The following is an 18,767-nucleotide window of genomic DNA, read 5'->3' as shown; positions in this document are numbered from 1 at the left end:
TATAATCAAGACTTGCACATAATCCAGAGTCTTAATTTAACTCGGAGAGTGTAGAGATGGACCACTTTAAAGGGTCACTTTTGACCCACTGACAATGAATGAATTTGTGGACCCAATGGGTTTTGGCAGGGACTCGTTATCACCACTTAAAATGTTAAGTGGCGATAACTATAGTCCCTGCCAAAAGATTTATTCACAACTACTCTCTCAGTTATGTTTTACCTTTTAATTCCAATGCATTCAAGCAGTAAAACTATTTGTTGGTGTGACATCACCCGTTTCCAAAGAGGAAAAATCCTTTGTTATTTGTTGTAGGTATATATGGAAGCAGGACTAATTGGGTAAAACAGGTGAGTGGACTGCATATTGTACCAGTCTCTAACAGGCCTTATTAACTGTCCCCAATGCCCTTACAGAATTGGGAAAGGGGCTTTTATGTATGCTGCTCCCATAGCTTGGAAGACTTTGCAAATTGATTTAAAACTTGGGGAAGTAGTATTTATGTACTTTCAGTGATCATCCTGTTTTATATCGTTTTGCGATCTGAAACTTGTTTTATGTTTGTCTGAAATCATGTTTGTCTTGGGCCACTCTTGTTTCTTCTTTTTTATCTCAGTGATGCTTAATGGTTAAAATGGTTAATGGTTAAATGAACGTTATTTAAAATAATAAAATAGATTAGATAATCTGCGTAACAAATTCAGATTAACTTCCATGGTGTTGGTGGTGGTTTACTATGGCCCATTAGTATCTATGGAAACAGTGAGTGTTCACTAAATTGTTATTCCACTGATTGAACAGTCCTTGGAGAAAGGAGAGGGGGGAAAAGTCGGTGCTGAAATTGAGTGGCATTTCCTTTTAAGATGCTCTGTGAGTGATGGCTTTTATAGAGGGGATGGTTGCACAATTAACCTCCCGTTAGATTTTTTTGAGGCCTACAGTATATAAAACATAGGCAAACACGTTTGGTAGACACTCCCTATCTTTTCTTTATTTGGTTTGTGCAGATTGTTTAATGCCTCCACAGTAAAACGCCTGTGTTAATTTATCCATTTGTAACTCAGAAGGTGTACAAATATAACCAAATCTACCCTCTTAGAGAGTGTACAAATGTAAAAAGAAATTTGACACACACTCACAAATGGTGGGGGGAAAAAAACAAATCTGAAAAAGTGGATTATCATCATCCACTCATTTATGGACATTTCCTCCAATCAGCCATGATTATCTTTGCTCCAGTCCATTGAGGCCACAGAGCTGCTGGGATCTGCCTGCAGAAGTGGTCTCCCCCGCTGAGAGAGCTCCTTACTAAGGATCAGTGGGGGGTTGGCTAGTGCCAACAGTACAGTACGTCCCCTCAACAAATGTAGCTTCACTTACCAAAGCCTGATTTTATACGTTGTTGTACGACAGTGTCTCTCGCTGCGTTTTCTTTGTTGGAAAACAATAGTTATTTATGGTGCGTGACACTGTCGTATGTCGAAGTATACTGTAATTAAGGCTCAACACGGTCAGCCTATATAGGCCCAAATTCCAGTCTAGACAGTGAACCTGAATGCAGATCAAGGGCAGAGCAGGTTTCTTTCACTGGAACTCAGCAGAATATACTGTACAGCCGCTATTGTGCACAGAGCAGTGGATTATAAGATCGAAGAGGCGATCAGAAATGGGAAAACAGACAAAACACCTTGTTTTGTACAAAACAAGATCTCATTTTGTCACACACAAAATAAGATGAATGAAGAGCAACGGTGGGCTTTAGTTTACAGAAGAGCGAGGGATGGTGGAAGTTGCAGGGACGAGATAGAACGGAGGGACCCTTTTCTTTGCTGGGGAATTTTTTTTTTTTATCCACAGGCCGTTTCGGGGTCTGGATGGAGCTGGATGAATTCATTAAAGGAGGTGCAGTCTCTCGCAGCTGCCATGTCTCTCCCTGCAGCCAGACGTGGATCAATGGCAGGAATACATCCAAAACAACGTTTAGCACAAGACCTTAGAAACATGGGGTGCATTTAAGACCTCTGTGTGTGTGTGTGTGTGTGTGTGTGTGTGGGTGTGTGCATGCTATCTCCCCTGGATGTTAGCACCATTTCAAAGTGTGATATTGAAATCAAGGGAAGGGAAGTAGAAAGGCAAACGTTTTTGTGTCACAACAGAGTGTTGTTTAACAGATGCCCGAATAAGGACAGCACGTGCGCACACACGCACGCACGCGTGTGTGTGTATAGTTTCAATACGTTCACTTATCAAAGTTATTTATAATCTATAACACATATTCCTGCTAAACAACCAGACAGCTCTGTGAAATATATATATATATATATATATATATATATATATATATATATATATATATATATATATATATATATATATATATATATATACATATACATATATATATATATATATATATATATATATATTGTGTGTGTGTGTGTGTGTGTGTGTGTGTGTGTGTGTGTGTGTGTGTGTGTGTGTGTGTGTGTGTGTGTGTGTGTGTGTGTGTGTGTGTGTGTGTGTGTGTGTGTGTGTGTGTGTGTGTGTGTGTGTGTGTGTGTGTGTAGTTTCAATACGTTCACTTATCAAAGTTATTTATAATCTATAACACATATTCCTGCTAAACGACCAGACAGCTCTGTGAAAACCGTCTCTAAATGAAAACAAGTCTGACTCGGTCAAATTCATTACTTGCATCCTGTAGTATTGATCTGCACATCAATAGAGTAGGAGTAGGCTTTTATGGATTGCATTTTGTGTCATTGGAAAACACATTTACTTAAGTTATTCCACTGTGAGAGAATTCACATATCAAATGTCACTCATAATCACTGCCACCTATCACTGGATTGCAAAATCTGTTTTGGTTAGTACTAGTCGTTAGATTGACACTGCAATTGTGTGTTGCAAATTAATATCATATTATGTAATTTAGATTTCACTACACACTTCATTTCAAAAGTACAACTGAAGAAAAAATAGAAGGTTTATACTGCCATCTAGTGGTTATAGCATTACCAACTCTTTTCCACTGTTGATGCTAAGTAGCCTACATCAAATAACTGTTTTCAAGTCACCAGTGAGTGTGACTAAGTACATTTACTCAAGTACAGTACTTAAGTACAGTTTTGAGGTAATTTTTACTTTACTGGAGTATTTCCAATTTTCAGTACTTTTACTTTTATGGTTATGTCTGAGTCATAGTGACATGCCTATACTGTATATGGGCGTATCAGGTTTTTTTATGCTTATGTCTGAGTCATAGTGGTGTGGCTGTGGTCCGCCCGCCCCTCCCATTAGCCAATTTTAATATAGGATTGAGCCAATGAAAGGTAGGCTATTAACCAAGAGCTTGTGACTAATATAACTACATTGGATCCATTGGAACACAGGTTATTTTTTCCATTTACCTGAAAAGTAAGTTATGGACATACAAGGTTTCCACCTAACAGCGATGTTATGCAATAATGAGACACAAACGTTGGATACAATCAGTTTGGAAATGGTACCACTACCAGGGCTGACACCAAATGCTGCCTCTCTGCTTACCGGAACACCAGCTTCCAGTTGCCCTATTGCACGGGCCTGATCCTAAAGGGACAAACGTGGCATTTTTGATGCTTGGAGCATACACAAACTCAACAAGGTCGCAGGACCCATGCTCAGGTGCCAGTCACACACCTGTAATTGGCACACACCTGCCAGCATTTGAAGCTCAAAACGAGAGTGAATACCAACAGAGGATTTGGGCACCTTTTTGGGGGGCGCTACCCACATGGTTAGCTGTGTTGCTCATTCCATGAATGCACGATCCTTACAAGTTGTACCTCATTGTAAAGGCGACTAATCAGGATTTCCAACTATGTCAAATACAATACCAATTGGTTGCGAACGCAGCGGAAGGAGGCGCGCCGAAGGCCGCAAGTGAAGCTTACTATGAAACCGTGCTCGGCTTGTGTGTCTGTGTGCAGTCTGTGTGTCTGTGTGCAGTATTGTGTGCAGCCTGTGTGCAGCCACGCCCCCATGTGACTCACGCTCTCATTGGCTGCTGACAGAAGTGCCCCTCGGTGACTAATTACACTCCTCTGAGAGAAATATAGCAGCTACAGTCAAAAATAACACATCTAAAAGCATGTACACAAGTTCATCTATTGGGATATCTAAGAATTCCATGTCATTTGTGCATATTTCAGGCCGGATGGAAAGTTGAAAACGCCTTAGTTTGAGGACAGTTTTCTTATTGTTATTTTCGAGCTGCATTCGCTTCCCGCGTTCGCACGTCTTACTTGTATAATTGAGAAATAAAAGACCGAAATAAACGTAATATTGTGTAATGTATTCATGGTATGCTCAAGCGAGGCCAGGTAGAATACAATCTGATACAAATGCATAGATTATTTTGCACACTGTATAAGGTATGAGATGGGACATTAACAGGCCAATATGCAGTCCCTCATATATATGTTGGGGAAGTGGTTCAAATGTTGCTGGGGAATATAAGATGTACAAGTTCACCTATAGAGGATGAATGCATCCTCACACACACACACACACACACACACACACACACACACACACACACACACACACACACACACACACACACACACACACACACACACACACACACACACACACACACACACACACACACACACACACACACACACACACAGTGCATTTTGGAACTCACCACCTTTTTCCAACTTATTCACTGTTGCTTGTGAGGACCACCAGAATGGAAATAAGTCTCAGGACTTAATGTTTATCCACGAAATGCTGCAACCCTGTGGTTTTATTGCATTTCAAATGAATCAATTTTTTTTAAAGAAGGCCGATGCACACCTCAAAGGTTAGTGACATATTCAGAAAGGGGTCTTTGATATCAGATCAAAGAAAGCGGTCCCGCACACTACTGTCTGGAACTTGCAAAAAAGATGATCTTTATTAAATCGTTGTTTCGGTCGTTAGTCCTTCCTCAGGACAATCATGTTTGTCCTGAGCTGGATACACGCAAGCTATTCAACACCTTTTAACAAAAGAAAATCACGTACGTGTTTGTTCCATAGTAGCTACATTATTATTATTTTTTATTATTATTGGTACAAAATGTTAAACAAATGTCATTTATATGTTCCAATATTCAATGCCAAAAACACAATTAAATCGTTAATCACAATTATTTGTGTGACAATGAGACAATCAGTGCATTGCATAAACAGAAAAACCTAAATCCTCTCACCCACCCATGTCAGGAGCCTCAGGAGATTCATTTGTCTCAAAAGTGATTCCCATATTTAGGAGAACACACATTTTATCGACCTCTATGTTATCAAAGTCTTTTGAACACCTGATTAAAGACTCAGCGACAGGTGCGTTGGTGGAGCAGTTGCAACAGGTGCAGGTAAGAATTGCAACGTTTCGGTCAAAGACCTTCCTCAACCACGCTTTTTCCAAAACACACTTCCACACCATTGAGTTATACAGTTCCACACCCAACATTTAAAAATTTCCCAAACTCACTAGCTACTTCCTGGAACTATTATTCTTGTTCCTTGGCTTGTACAGTATCTCACTTCCTGGAATTGTTCACGGCTATGATAGAAGAAGGTAGGGTCAGACCTGTCAGTCCACGCTATTTGAGTCCACGGGCCAGTCATGGGCGCCATTGACGCGAATGGGCAAAACTGGATCCGGAAGTATGGTGAAACACATTGGAGTCAATGAGAGCCGGCTGGACCAACTTGTGAACAAACACTATTTCTGAACAATTGCGTCCTTTGTCAGTTAATCGGTTCAGGAACATAAAAGAAGACATATCACTGGTTGTTTTCTAATCACTTGTTTTTTTATGTGCACACTGTATCATTTTATTGAGCATCTAAACAGTGCCAGGTATCCTTTCTGGCTCGGCAGCAGTGGTGTAATGGGGATTTTCTTTCGGCGGTACGGTGCTAGCGCGTGCACCGTACTGTGCCGTACCTGCGCGTGCGTGTGAAAGAATACTGACTACACGCAGTGGTGTCCTGTGCAGCGATCAAAACACCACGAGATTAGGTTGTCAGTGATGGTTGTCAATGATGGACAGTCTCGCGATAATTTGGCACGTTCAGAAACGTACTTTGTGCGCTTTAGATACCTCAATAAAACTTATACAATGTACAGATTGAAAAGCAACATAGCAGAAAAGAATGTGTGATATGCATTGCAACGCGTTGTGAGCTTGTAGATCGGCTATTTTCGGCAAAGGGATTTGGTGTAGAGGGAAAAAAGAGCAAACCAAGTACAGAGCCATCTCAGGTCAGGTTTACTAAGTAGGACAGGTTTTAGAGGTTAATGAATGGAGCGTCATCTCCAGAGTGACGGTTTTCATTGTACCACCAGGCTATTCACCTGCTGCTGGACATTTGAGCGTTGGCTGACCTTCGGCTCCACACTCACTGGACAACTCTGCTCTACTCTTACACTCTGGCATCTCTCACCTTCTCTTTCTAATAAGACAAATCGGTGGCATGAAAGGCAAATGAAATGATATTGTCAGATTCATAGCATCAGTTATTTACTTTCCAGCCCCTCCCTGCCATATTTGTAAACAATGTATTTCATTGACAGTTTCCTTGACTTTCAAATTCTTTCTACCTGCAATGCTGTACTGTAGCATCTGATAGAATTAGCTCTGGAGAATGACAATGCAATAGGATGGAAGTGAGGGCTATGATAGACAAAATTACGGTGCAAGAATTAAACGTGAGTTCAACAGTAAATAGTCCTATTTCCGCTATGATGTCCTCGGTGGCACATAATTAGGCCTAGGCTTACTCTGCTCGTCTGCCGGAGCAAACAAGCAGAATGTATGGCGGAACAGTTTTCCTTCTAATTGATTTAGATTTTCTGATCCAAATTCCCCTAGCCAGCACTACTTTTGTCATTTTCTTTTGTTACAATATGCGTTAAATAATCTATATTCTGATAGAAATCATTGCTATAGAATGTTTGTTCAGTAACAGGGGTCTCCTCGTCTCTCCAGCTCTCAAACAGAAAATACATTTTCTGTTTCGGAAACCAATTTCATCCAATCAAAACAGAGAATTCATAAAGGATATATGATAGTGAGAAGAGATTCTTAGTGATGACACAAAGAAATGAGAAGACACATTTTAACACTATTACATTGAAGCTGATAAATGGGTATTAGGTACTACTCTCTCTGATTGGATGAATTTGGCGACCCACCTGAACATATGAGAGAAAAACTGAAAAACAGACGATCAGGGAACTCAAAAGTTAAATGGAGGAAACGGCCTTCATTAAAACAAGCGACTGCCAACATGTTTCGACCTTGACAGGTCTTCATCAGGGCGAAATGGGCTGAAAATGTTGGAAAAATTGGAATTTCTGTTTATTAAAGAGCTGGAGAGATGGGCAGACCCCTGTTACTGAACACACAATGATTACTATCAGAATATAGAGCTTTAAGCTTTTCCTTTATTTTTACCTTTTCAAAAAAACGTTTTTGTTTTTTACCAAAAACATCAATTACACTACCTTTCAGTTGAAACACTTTATTCTCTCTGTCTCTTTGTTTGGAATATCATAACCCTGTTTGACGCTCATTGTCACATGACTCGTGACATAATTTGGTTGGAAAAAAAGTAATATTTCTGCAACAGTGACATTAATAGCATTTGTGGTGACCCCTATGGGTGTAAGTGAAGTGGCTCGATGTAGTTAATAGGCCCCTCAATGTGAAACAGGGCCCCTCACAAAACTTTGGAAGGCAATCATAGCCAAATGGAATGTGAAAAGTCTGAATGATACATGTTTATGACATGACTCCAGAGATAACGTGTATAGGTTATGTTTTGGACAAAATCTAGGAGTAGAGCAAAACGTGGGTTTTGAAGAAAATGCTAAATGGTGGGAAATCTAGTTCCAGGAATCTAGGAATCCATGGGAAAAGAGTTTTGATTGCACGACCTACAATTCAAGAGTTATAGGCCAAAAAGAAAAGTGGCCTGGTGTCGTGCCACCATGAGGCTCATTTGAAAATGTAAGGGTGACGGTGATTGAGGTGTGGCTGCCCGCCCTTACCACCTGGGGTCCGGCAGATAAGAGGCCCATGACCCAGTCCCTCACTACAGGACTCAGTCTCAGGTCGGTCAGTTTGCTAGCCAGCCTGGTGGGGACTATGGTGTTAAAAGCAGAGCTGTAATCAATAATGAACAACTTACTGTAACATATTATGCCCCTTCAAGCTTTATCCAGGTGGGAGAGGGTGGCATGCAGGACCTGGGAGATGGCATCATCGGTGGATCTGTTGGGACGGTATAGGCAAACTGCAGTGATTAAGTCTGAATAAAAGCTTTCCTCTAGTCGGAGGTGATGACTGATCAGAGTGCTGGAGAGAGGAGCAGATGTGGTATTTCACTAGCCTCCCAAAGCACTTTACGACCACTGAGATCAGTGGAACCGAGCAAAGTTGTTCAGGCCGGCTAGGGAGGCGTTCTTGGGCACAGGGACAATGGCAGACCTTTTGAAGCAAGTGGTGTCTATGGACTGGGTACCAGAGAGGTTGAATATAGTGGTGAACACTGACGCCAGGCAGATTCACGTTTTGGCCTATTAACTCTTGAACTGTATAGGCCAAAACGTGAATCTGCCTGTTACAGCGCCACCATGAGGCTGATTTGAAAAATGTAGGGTGGCATTTCTTCCTTGGCCTAGTGGGGATGTGCGTACAAAGTTTCACAGAAATCGGAGGCTGCCTTCATGACTATTTGCCAATGGACAGAATGCCCCCGCCCCCCAGTTAAAAATCACTAAAATCACTATAGGCTAACGATAGAAAGCAATTTACATGATTTTTTAAAAACACTCATCTTTTAATTATTATCATTACAAACTAATAAAATAACCCTTGTTGTAAAAAAAAACAAAGTTGTCCTTTAACAACATCTAGTAAAAGTCTTAATAGAGACAACAGTTAGCTGATTTGTGTAACTGTAAAATACAGTGATTGTTGTCAACTCAAATACTAAAGATTAAAAGAAGACATGCACAATCAAGGTTCAATAAAATGGATGCTGGATCAAAAAATTGCATAAATATCTTTATATTAGAGCAGAAATAGCTCCCATTAAGAGGAATTTATTTCATGCAATGACATTTTGAGCAACAAGCTCTTCCTCAGACATGTCACAGAAAGAGGGTTAACCTACACTGGATGAAAACAATCCTTTAATCACCCAAGTGAGGCTTTTGTTTCAGGTCAGTCAGGTTATACGTAGAGGGAACCAACACAAAGGAATGGAAAAGGAAAAAAACTAAAACAAATTGTACTTACTGTACTTGACTGTCCAACAGTATTCGTTTACAGAGTGTGCAACGCGATGCACTTTTGCCACCGCCTGAAGGTCACCGTGTTGTACACCGAGGCAGGATTGTTTTCCCTTGTTAATTGTTTGCTTGATTGATTAGGTTGTAAATTATAGTGATTAAGTTTGAATGAAAGCTTTAAAGACAATGAGCTTGTTTGATGTGCAATGCTAACTTTTGCTAAGCTCCTTTTACATAGAGATCAGGTGCTGCTGGTGTTGCTTTGCTGCCTGTTGTGATTTAGAATATCTGTTGTGATCCTGATCGCTCTCCTCTAGTAGTTGGAGGTGACTGATTGAATTACCCTTCTGCATACAAGAGCAAGCTTGGAGAACAAGATAGTGTCATACATGTTCTTACGTTTATTAAGCATAGGCCTACAGAGATCTAAAGATCATCATTCATAACTCAAATATCACTATCAAATATCATGACTCATGAGTCAAGGCTCAAATATATTCTGTTTAATGTATGAAAATGTTTGAAATATGTTTGAGCCATGACTTATACATACAGTAGGATATGAATAGCCATAGCCCTAGATAGAAAACAAGACATTATTTTGATTATCCATTTCTGTGATTTTAGTTAACTGTCTCAAAATATTTGCAGTATAACAAAATGATACAGGACATGACATTTTTTGAAACCACAAATGTAAGAGGCTTGTGTACTATCAAGCATATCAGAGTAGGACTGATGATCTAGAATTGTATAATGAATGGTAAAATAGGTCCCATGTCATGAACATAGTGCGTGATTATGGATGGTGGCAGTGTGGCATCATCAGAGTGGGGATTTGGAAAAGTGAGTGCCCTTTATTTTCTTATAGCCTATACTGTAGCAACCCTTTTTGATGTACATTGGCTTACACACCACTTGGTGTCAGCATGGAGCCATTTAACGTGAGTCACTTGTGCAGTAGGTCTAAGTGAGTGACTCAGTTAATGGCAAGAATTTATCACTATGCCATAAATGATAAGATGCTTCAGCATCCAGAAAAGGCAGCTTCTTTCTTCAATTGACCTTGTCCTGACAAGTCCTTTACAGGGCCCAGTGCGACCAATGAACTGGCATCATGTCTCATTTTAAGACATGATTACCTCATTCATTCTTAAGATCCTAATGTTTTAATAAAGGGTAACTATAGTGCATGCGACTGTCAAATTATCAAGTAGTCCCCCATCATTCCTAGGGATTATGGACCGTAGATTTCAGATCATTACAGATGACCTTTGTGTAACTGATGGCATACTGGCTGTGGATAAAGGTTAACCAGAAATACAGTACAGCGTACTCATATTTCCAAGGGGGGATTCAATGAAAGATGCTTAGGCAGTCAGTATTACAGTACAATTACGAACCTTTGCCGTTAATCAGCTAGATACAGTACAGAGGCAACACCATGCTTCCAGTGGTCACCAATGAAGCAATGCATAGTATATGCATAATATGATGCACGGTCATAAGTCATCGTCCACATTTTATACAAATGTCTTTCTGCTACAGTACAATTCCAGCGTTCGATAGACAGCCCTGTATTGATCCAGAGGGTAATTCAGTTGTCATGTTCCTAAAGCACAGAGGTTTGTGAAAGTGTTGGAGGGGTGTGTGTGTGTGTGTGTGTGTGTGTGTGTGTGTGTGTGTGTGTGTGTGTGTGTGTGTGTGTGTGTGTGTGTGTGTGTGTGTGTGTGTGTGTGTGTGTGTGTGTGTGTGTGTGTGTGTGTGTGTGTGTGTGTGTGTGTGCGTGCGTGCGTGCGTGCGTGCGTGCGTGCGTGCGTGCGTGCGCGTGCGTGCGTGTTTTTGGGTGTGGGTAACTAAGGACATTCTCTGTTGGCTGCCCTCCAGATAGGCAGAGCTGTGCAGTCAGACAACCCACTGTGAGAGTCCCCTGTGTCGGCTGTGCAAGCCTGGCAAACCATTCAGGATGAGACACACACACACACACACACACACACACACACACACACACACACACACACACACACACACACACACACACACACACACAGTTGGGAAAATGAATAATTTACCAAAAACTATACCAAAAATAATTATTATTATGTACCCCTCTCAAATATTGAATGGATCTCAAATTGCACCAGTGTTCGTAACGTGTGATATTATTGGAATATTGGAAATATGTCATTTATGGTTAACAGCTCAATATTATACATGTTTTATATGACAGCGTTCATTAGAATCTTAGACAGGATTGAAATATGAGCACATTAATATTCATAATAATAGGTCATAAGTTCTAAAGAAAATTAAACCATGGAACAACGGTTTTCTTCTTTTTTTTTTGGGGGGGGGGGGGGGCAGTAAGGGATCCACTGGGGCACATCAGTTTCCATGGAAACCTCTGATCACACAGACAGGATTGCTGGAATGGGGTCATCACTCTACTGAGCCTGGGCAGGAGTTTGATAATGGTGGTAATGGCGGTTCCTCCCAAAACTTCTCAAAAGGGCAATTCTACACCTCTATGACATCTGCATTGAGAGTCTCCATTAAAGAGAGACAGACAGACAGGCAGGCAGGCAGGCAAGGCAGACAGGATATACTTGTTCAACCTCTATGGACATTCAGACAAAGATTTGTCATGACATTTAGGCTCTGAGAGGGATAGCACAAAACCTTAGCCTTTTGTGTTACCATCAGGTCAGATCCGAGATTATTAGGGTATTCTCTTTGATATGTGCCTCAGTAACTACTATGGGCCAGTGAGTACACATCTCAGTGCACTGTAAACATAGTGAGAAGAGACATCTCCATGTCATTCCTGGGTAATTCACCAAAGTTGATGAGTGGCGCTGACTCATGAATCCTCTATGTTGGGCCTTGTATATGCACAAGAAAGGAGCTATTAATAGCTACAGCATGATTAATGCAGCTTGTACTGTAGGTCGGCAGTGGTTCTCAAACATTTTCATGTCAAGGACTCCAATTTGTGCCAGGGACCCCCATAAGAGAAGATTTGTGCTAAAGGTTTTAGAGATTATTCAAAATTTCTCACTTTTCAAGATTTTTCAGATATTTAAAATAAATTGCAGATCTACTGTACAATCTCTGCAGTGCGATGCATGCATGCTTCTAGATCGGCTATTTTTGAATAGCTGGAGTATAAATAGGGTTAAAATGGTTAAACTGATTTTAATGCTATATTAATTAATTTGGCTGGAGACCCTCTGGAACCCCCTCAAGGACCCCTGGGTCCCCCAGAACCCACTTTGAAAAGTGGGGTTTCCCTTAAAGATACACCAATCCAAGCAGTTTAAGTTATTTGTTCTTATAGTTGCAGTTGTTGTTTTCCATAATAAGGAGTGAATCTGCGACCCTGGACCATTTCACTCAAAGCAATTTGCACTGTTGTGCTGCTGTAATGCTTTTTAGTCAGCACAAGATTTTAATTGGGCAACAGCTAAATAATTCATGAGGAAAATTGTTCCTAAAGAAAAAGTTCAGAGATGATGCTCTGAACATTACATCTGAAATGGCAGCGCCTTGCCTCTGGGTAAAGGATAACCCCAAAGAACCCTAAAAGCCTTGGGAAGCCATTTCCACTGGAGACAGAAGGAAAGAGCACTTATAGCTGGATGGTGTCAGTGGAAATTAAGACTAAAGTGAATGTCAGTTCCAGATTTTTAGCGGTGGCCTGATATTTTCACAGAAGCCATTGATGTAAAATCCATCGAAACATCCCAACTGGGGGCTCGGTGGCGCAGTCGGTAGCGCTGTCGCCTCACAGCAAGAAGGTCCTGGGTTCGATTCCCGCCGGGGACGCTGTGGGCGCTGGGGGCGTGTCTTCTCCTCCGCGTCATCAGCGCCCATACCCTAGGTGGGGTTGGCGAAAGGGCCTACTCTGTGTGGAGTTTGCATGTTCTCCCCGTGTCTCCCAGGGTAGTTAATACCCTCACAAAAACATGTAGTAATCCTGGTCACTATACCGCCTCCCCCATGACAGCCGGGGCGCCTGATGGAGGGGAAGGGAACTGGTTGGAATAACGTGTTCCTTCCACACGCTACGTCCTACCAGGGAAACTCCCCCCTGTCAGGTGACAAGAAGGTCAGTTGGCTCTCATGCACTGAAGGAAGCATGAGCTCGGCCCTGGCCTCCCCAGGCTGTGGGGGACTGGTGTAGCGCTGATGTAGCGCCCAGGATCACTTAGGAAATTGGCACCGGGTGAAAAAAAATGGGTTACAAAAATTGTGGGATAAAAAAATAAATAAATTAAGAAACATCCCAACTGATATTAATTATCAGTAATAATAATAATAATAACAATAATAATAATAATAACAATAATAATAATCTGCTGTGAAACAACATTTCACAATATACTGTACATATGGGTGTTCCCTCTGAATGCTACTCAGGCTGGACAACAATGTCCCAGCATTAGCCAGTAGCAGGGTTTGAACTTAACTCGCAGAAAATCACTGCTTTTCAACTGAAAAACATGATGTGATACATCAAATTCTTTAGTTGAAAATCTGTTTTTTTCGAAGAGCAATAGGAGCTTTAAAAAAAAAAGAATAGTCAGCCTCATGTTGAAGACTCTTGGCTTTCTGATGAATCTGCAATTACAGCTTTGAGAATGGCAGATGACAACGAAAGCCAGAGAGCATTGAAGACTTAAAATTCATTCTAGCCTATACTGTATGTGTGGGTGGCAACATCTGGCGCTCATGTCTAGAGAGTACAGTAGGTCCTGGGTGTATTCACCAGGGACCTAACAACCTCTGTGAAAATGGTGACACCGGGGAGAGTCAGTGCATTATGTCTCACCTTCCAAATGAATGGAAAAAGGGGGATTGGGAAGGCTTCAAAACAAGCTGTTTAGACCAAGCAGCAGGACATTATTGGAAGAGTTTGTCTTTAGAACAGTACGTAATACAATCTTGTAATGTATCAGCCACAGTGCCTTCAAAAGTATCACTGTCATCACAGCCATTGATCAGTTTGGGCTTTCCCCCACCTGCAAATAACGCAAGGCTTTTGGGAAATGTATATTCACACTAATGTGAGCTTTCATCTGTAACAGAGGTGGAGGATGTGGCCCTGATGACCTCTAACATAACAGGATGTAATTTAAGTCACACAAAAAAGGCAAAAGGTGTTCAGTCAGCTCCTTAAGTTTGTTCTGTTTCTCCTTTTGTCTCATTAAGGGCAGATGGTCTGAGCAGCATGCTGTGGCATGTGGGGTAAAGCGCACAACAGATGAAACAGACACACTTTATTTAGCGTTTTCGACTAGTGGATTACATCATACTCGAGGCAGGGAGACCAGTAATGGTTTATACGGACAATGAATAAGCCCTACAACTATTTCAAGGATGGCCATAATCGTAACTGTGTGTGTGTGTGTGTGTGTGTGTGTGTGTGTGTGTGTGTGTGTGTGTGTGTGTGTGTGTGTGTGTGTGTGTGTGTGTGTGTGTGTGTGTGTGTGTGTGTGTGTGTGTGTGTGTGTGTGTGTGTGTGTGTGTGTGTGTGTGTGTGTGTGAGAGAGAGAGACTATAGGAAGTCACTGCAGAGGACAGAAATGTAGCTACTGCCGTGAGACCTGGATTAGGCCACTGGACACTAGCTGTTACTGTTGCTGCTGATTTCAAATTGCTCTAAATTCTCAGAGATTAAGGGACGTGAATGAATGAACATTAACATGATTTTCATAACTGCCATGCAATATGAGAACATGTTTAAAATTTTAACCTGTGTTGTGTTCTGTTTGTTGTGTTCTGTTTGTACCCGGCATCGCATAGTCCTTAACTTAATGTGCATTGCACTGTAAATCAATATGCATGTTGCACTGAGAAGATACGTATTCCTGAATCCATTTATATTTTTCAGGGATTCTATACTGAAAGCCTTTTTATTGTGGGATGACAAAACAAGGTATCTGATATGTCTGTCAATGTTCTAATAGCAACTCGTGATTGCACTAGTTATCTTCCTTTGGCAGACAGCTACACTCCAAGCTGTTATAGATGGGGTATTATTTTAATGCCATGTGTCCCATGTAGATGCACCATATTGGAATGATTGATCAAAGACTATACACATTGCAAAATCCTTTGCGTTCATTTAACTCTGAGAGTGTATAAAATGACCAGTTTCTGCACTAGCAGGTAAATTAACTCTCAGAATTTTGCAGCAACCACTCACGGACAGAGAGCTGCATTGGATGGGCTTGCAGCATGATTCATGTGTCACGCGGTTAAACATGACAAATTCTGTTCAGCAGATTTCTGACCGCTGCATCTGTCCTCTAAACGGTAAACTATAAAGAGTTATTCTGGGAATGTTATCTACAATACAGCAGCTTCTGGACATGACATCATCCGCTTTTAAGATCAGCAAACCCTTCTAAACATCCAGTCCATCTCCAGTCAGAAGTCCAGTGGTGGACACTAACAAAGTACATAAATCAGTATCTGTATAGCCTTGAGTTTTTCTTTTTTCTTTTTTGGAAGCTTATAACTTTCACTCCACTAAATTTCAAAGACAAATTTGGAAGGGACCCTCAGGACCCAAACATTCAAAAATGCATTACACGTAAAGGTAGTGTAAAAGTTCTATTTTTGGGTTATGTTTTTTTGTTTAATAAGTTGAAGCTCTATATTCTAGAGTGTTTGTTCAGTTCTCACTCTTGATTGGAGAAAATTACTATCCCGACCTTAAAAATTCATTTTCTATTCACTAAAGAGCTGGAGAGATGGGAAAACCTCAGTTACTGAACAAACACTATAGTAATATTACTATCAGAATATAGAGCTATTTAAAACTTATTTTAACTACAGCACCTTTAAGCTCTATTTCAAAAATAGTGAAAATAGCCAACCTACCTCACAACACATTGCATTTGCTTTGTGATGTGTTGTGAGCTTGTAGATCTACTATTTTCACTATTTTTGAAGATTGATTTAAAAAAATATTTTGAATTTGCGTGTTCAAAATTTCAATACAGCAACTGACATTAAAAAGAAAATGTAACTTGTACTTTTAAATAAAGTGTCTGCTTCCTTCGCTGTTAAAGGATGCAGACACAGCCAGCTGCGGTGCAGAGCCATATACTGTAAGTACATATCACACTGGGGTGGCAGATGCTTTGTGAGATGAACAAACATGCTAGGGTAGATATATGTCTACCCAGGGGCACATACAGTAGGCCACCATGGGCTACTGTTGCCTGCCTTGTGCAGAACTCTTGAATGGGGTCAGTAAATATCACCCCTCACCCTTCCAATGCCTCCCTCTACTTTATGCACACAGCACATATGCCTATATAAATCGTGTTCCAGGACGCGTTGCGTCCACAGAGTTCATATTTTTCACTCCCACCCCAGCCACCGTACTGTATGATATTCCTTTCACTTGAACGCCAACAATGGCCAATTAATCCACTGATTTCCACTGGACGGCACTGAACGAGACAGACAAAAGAGAACACATGTCACGATTTTCCCTCTAACTGGATTGTTAGTGAGTAATGGCTGTCCTCTGAGAGGGTTCTACTGGAGCTGTGTTGTGAGTAATGGATGAGGGCTCTAGATTGGCTTAATGCAACAGTGATTTAATAAAATCCAGCAGACAAAGCACCATGGCCTGGGGAGGTTTGTGTTTATGAGTACAGGAGGAGGAAAAACACTACACAATTTCTTGCATGTTTCCTGTTAAGCACCAAATTCGCCATCCCAACTGGCTTTTGAAGAAAAGACATTCTCCCGGAAGGATGAGAGAATTTTGAAGAGAAGATCTTTTAAAAGGACCTTTTCACCCGTGATTCCTATATTTAGCTCAAGTTCTTGGCAATAAATCCTGTGTTTTCACTAGCAATTCAACACAAACTCAGAGGCAATATTGAGGCCGCAAAATATCACACCAGCTGAGGTTCAAACCATGCTTAATATGCTATCTATCCTAAAATACATTTTTGCCACCAGCCTTAAAGTTATATTGAGATTTGAGACGTGTGGCAACATGTCCCTAAACAAATCATTCCAAATGTATAGCACAACAAAACAACTGAGTCTGAAGATGTGCTTTCCCCCAGGTAAAATAAGAGGTCAATATTCAGTGCCAGTCTCTTGTGTCTCTTGAAACATTGCAACTATGATACCATCACCACTTTAAATGCTGAGAACATTATTTATCCGAATACCCTTTTCCCAGTGCAGCAGCATTATAGAACAGCTAAGCATCTACAGTTTCTATCGATCAATTAACAGAATCTTTAGTAGTGGAGTTTTTTTCAATACATCTCAGAGGCAATACTTGTACTTTTACTCCACAATTATTAGCTTTAGTAACTAGTTATTTTGCAGATTTAGATCATTGATACAAAACACACATTAACTGATAAATTAGGATGGATGTACGGTTAAGCTATCCAGCATCTTTAAAGTGACAAAAATCAACCCCACCTTTACAAGCTTCAACATTAAACACATTAATGCATTACTAATTACAATCCAAAATATATGTACTTTTGTGTTTGTACAAGTACATTTTGATGCCAAAACCTTTGGAATTTTACTCAAGTTAAGTTTTGAATGCAGGACTTGTATTTACCAGTATTTGTACATTATGGTAGAGTAAAAGTAAAACAATCTGAGTTCTTCTTCCACCACTACAGCATTCATTATGTAAGCTACTGTGTACAGCAGTTACGACACTAAAGCACACTAGTGCTCAGTGATGTCCTGATATGATGTGTTGGTGTATTTGCCTTCCATTCAGCCTGTTTTCTCAATGGGCCAGATGGAAGATGGACTTCTGCTGAAATACTGGGACAGATGTTTCAGCACTGTTAAGAGGGGCTTTGCATTATGCACACATTTCCTTTTTTATTTTTTTATTTTTTTTTACCCTGCCTGGCTGTGGGTTATAGCTGGCAGAGATTAGCTGAACTTTAAAGTATGTCTCTGGCCATTCATCAAACAATACTGGCTTATGACTGAAGCCAAAAATCAAACTAATCCAAGACAGGAAAATATTGTATTGCGCAACAAACGTAGTGATTCCAGTGAAGCACTGTATTGCTTTTTAATTCTCAAGGGGGAATGTTGCTGCGTTACACGGAAACTTCAGCACCCTGGACAGCGCAGCAGTCACAGAATCCTTGTTAATTTCATTCAGAAGCTCGCTGACATAGCCTACATACAGATGAGACCTAAGCCCTCGGAAACAGTTAAACGATAATCCTATTGGAAGAACAAAGGGGAAACGATTCTTTCCCCCAAACATGCATTAAATGACAACTAATACATCCCTTAGTACAGGGGGTACTCAACCTGTTCAGGCCGCGACCCCCCAAAATAATCATATTTTAACTGGGGACCCACCCTGACAATTGCACTTGGAATGTAGGTGTTATGGCTTTACATTT

Source organism: Gymnoscopelus braueri, assembly GCF_963280865.1.
Source record: "Gymnoscopelus braueri genome assembly, chromosome: 18".
Taxonomy (NCBI): Eukaryota; Metazoa; Chordata; class Actinopteri; order Myctophiformes; family Myctophidae; genus Gymnoscopelus; species Gymnoscopelus braueri.
Note: the sequence above shows the minus strand (reverse complement) of the source record.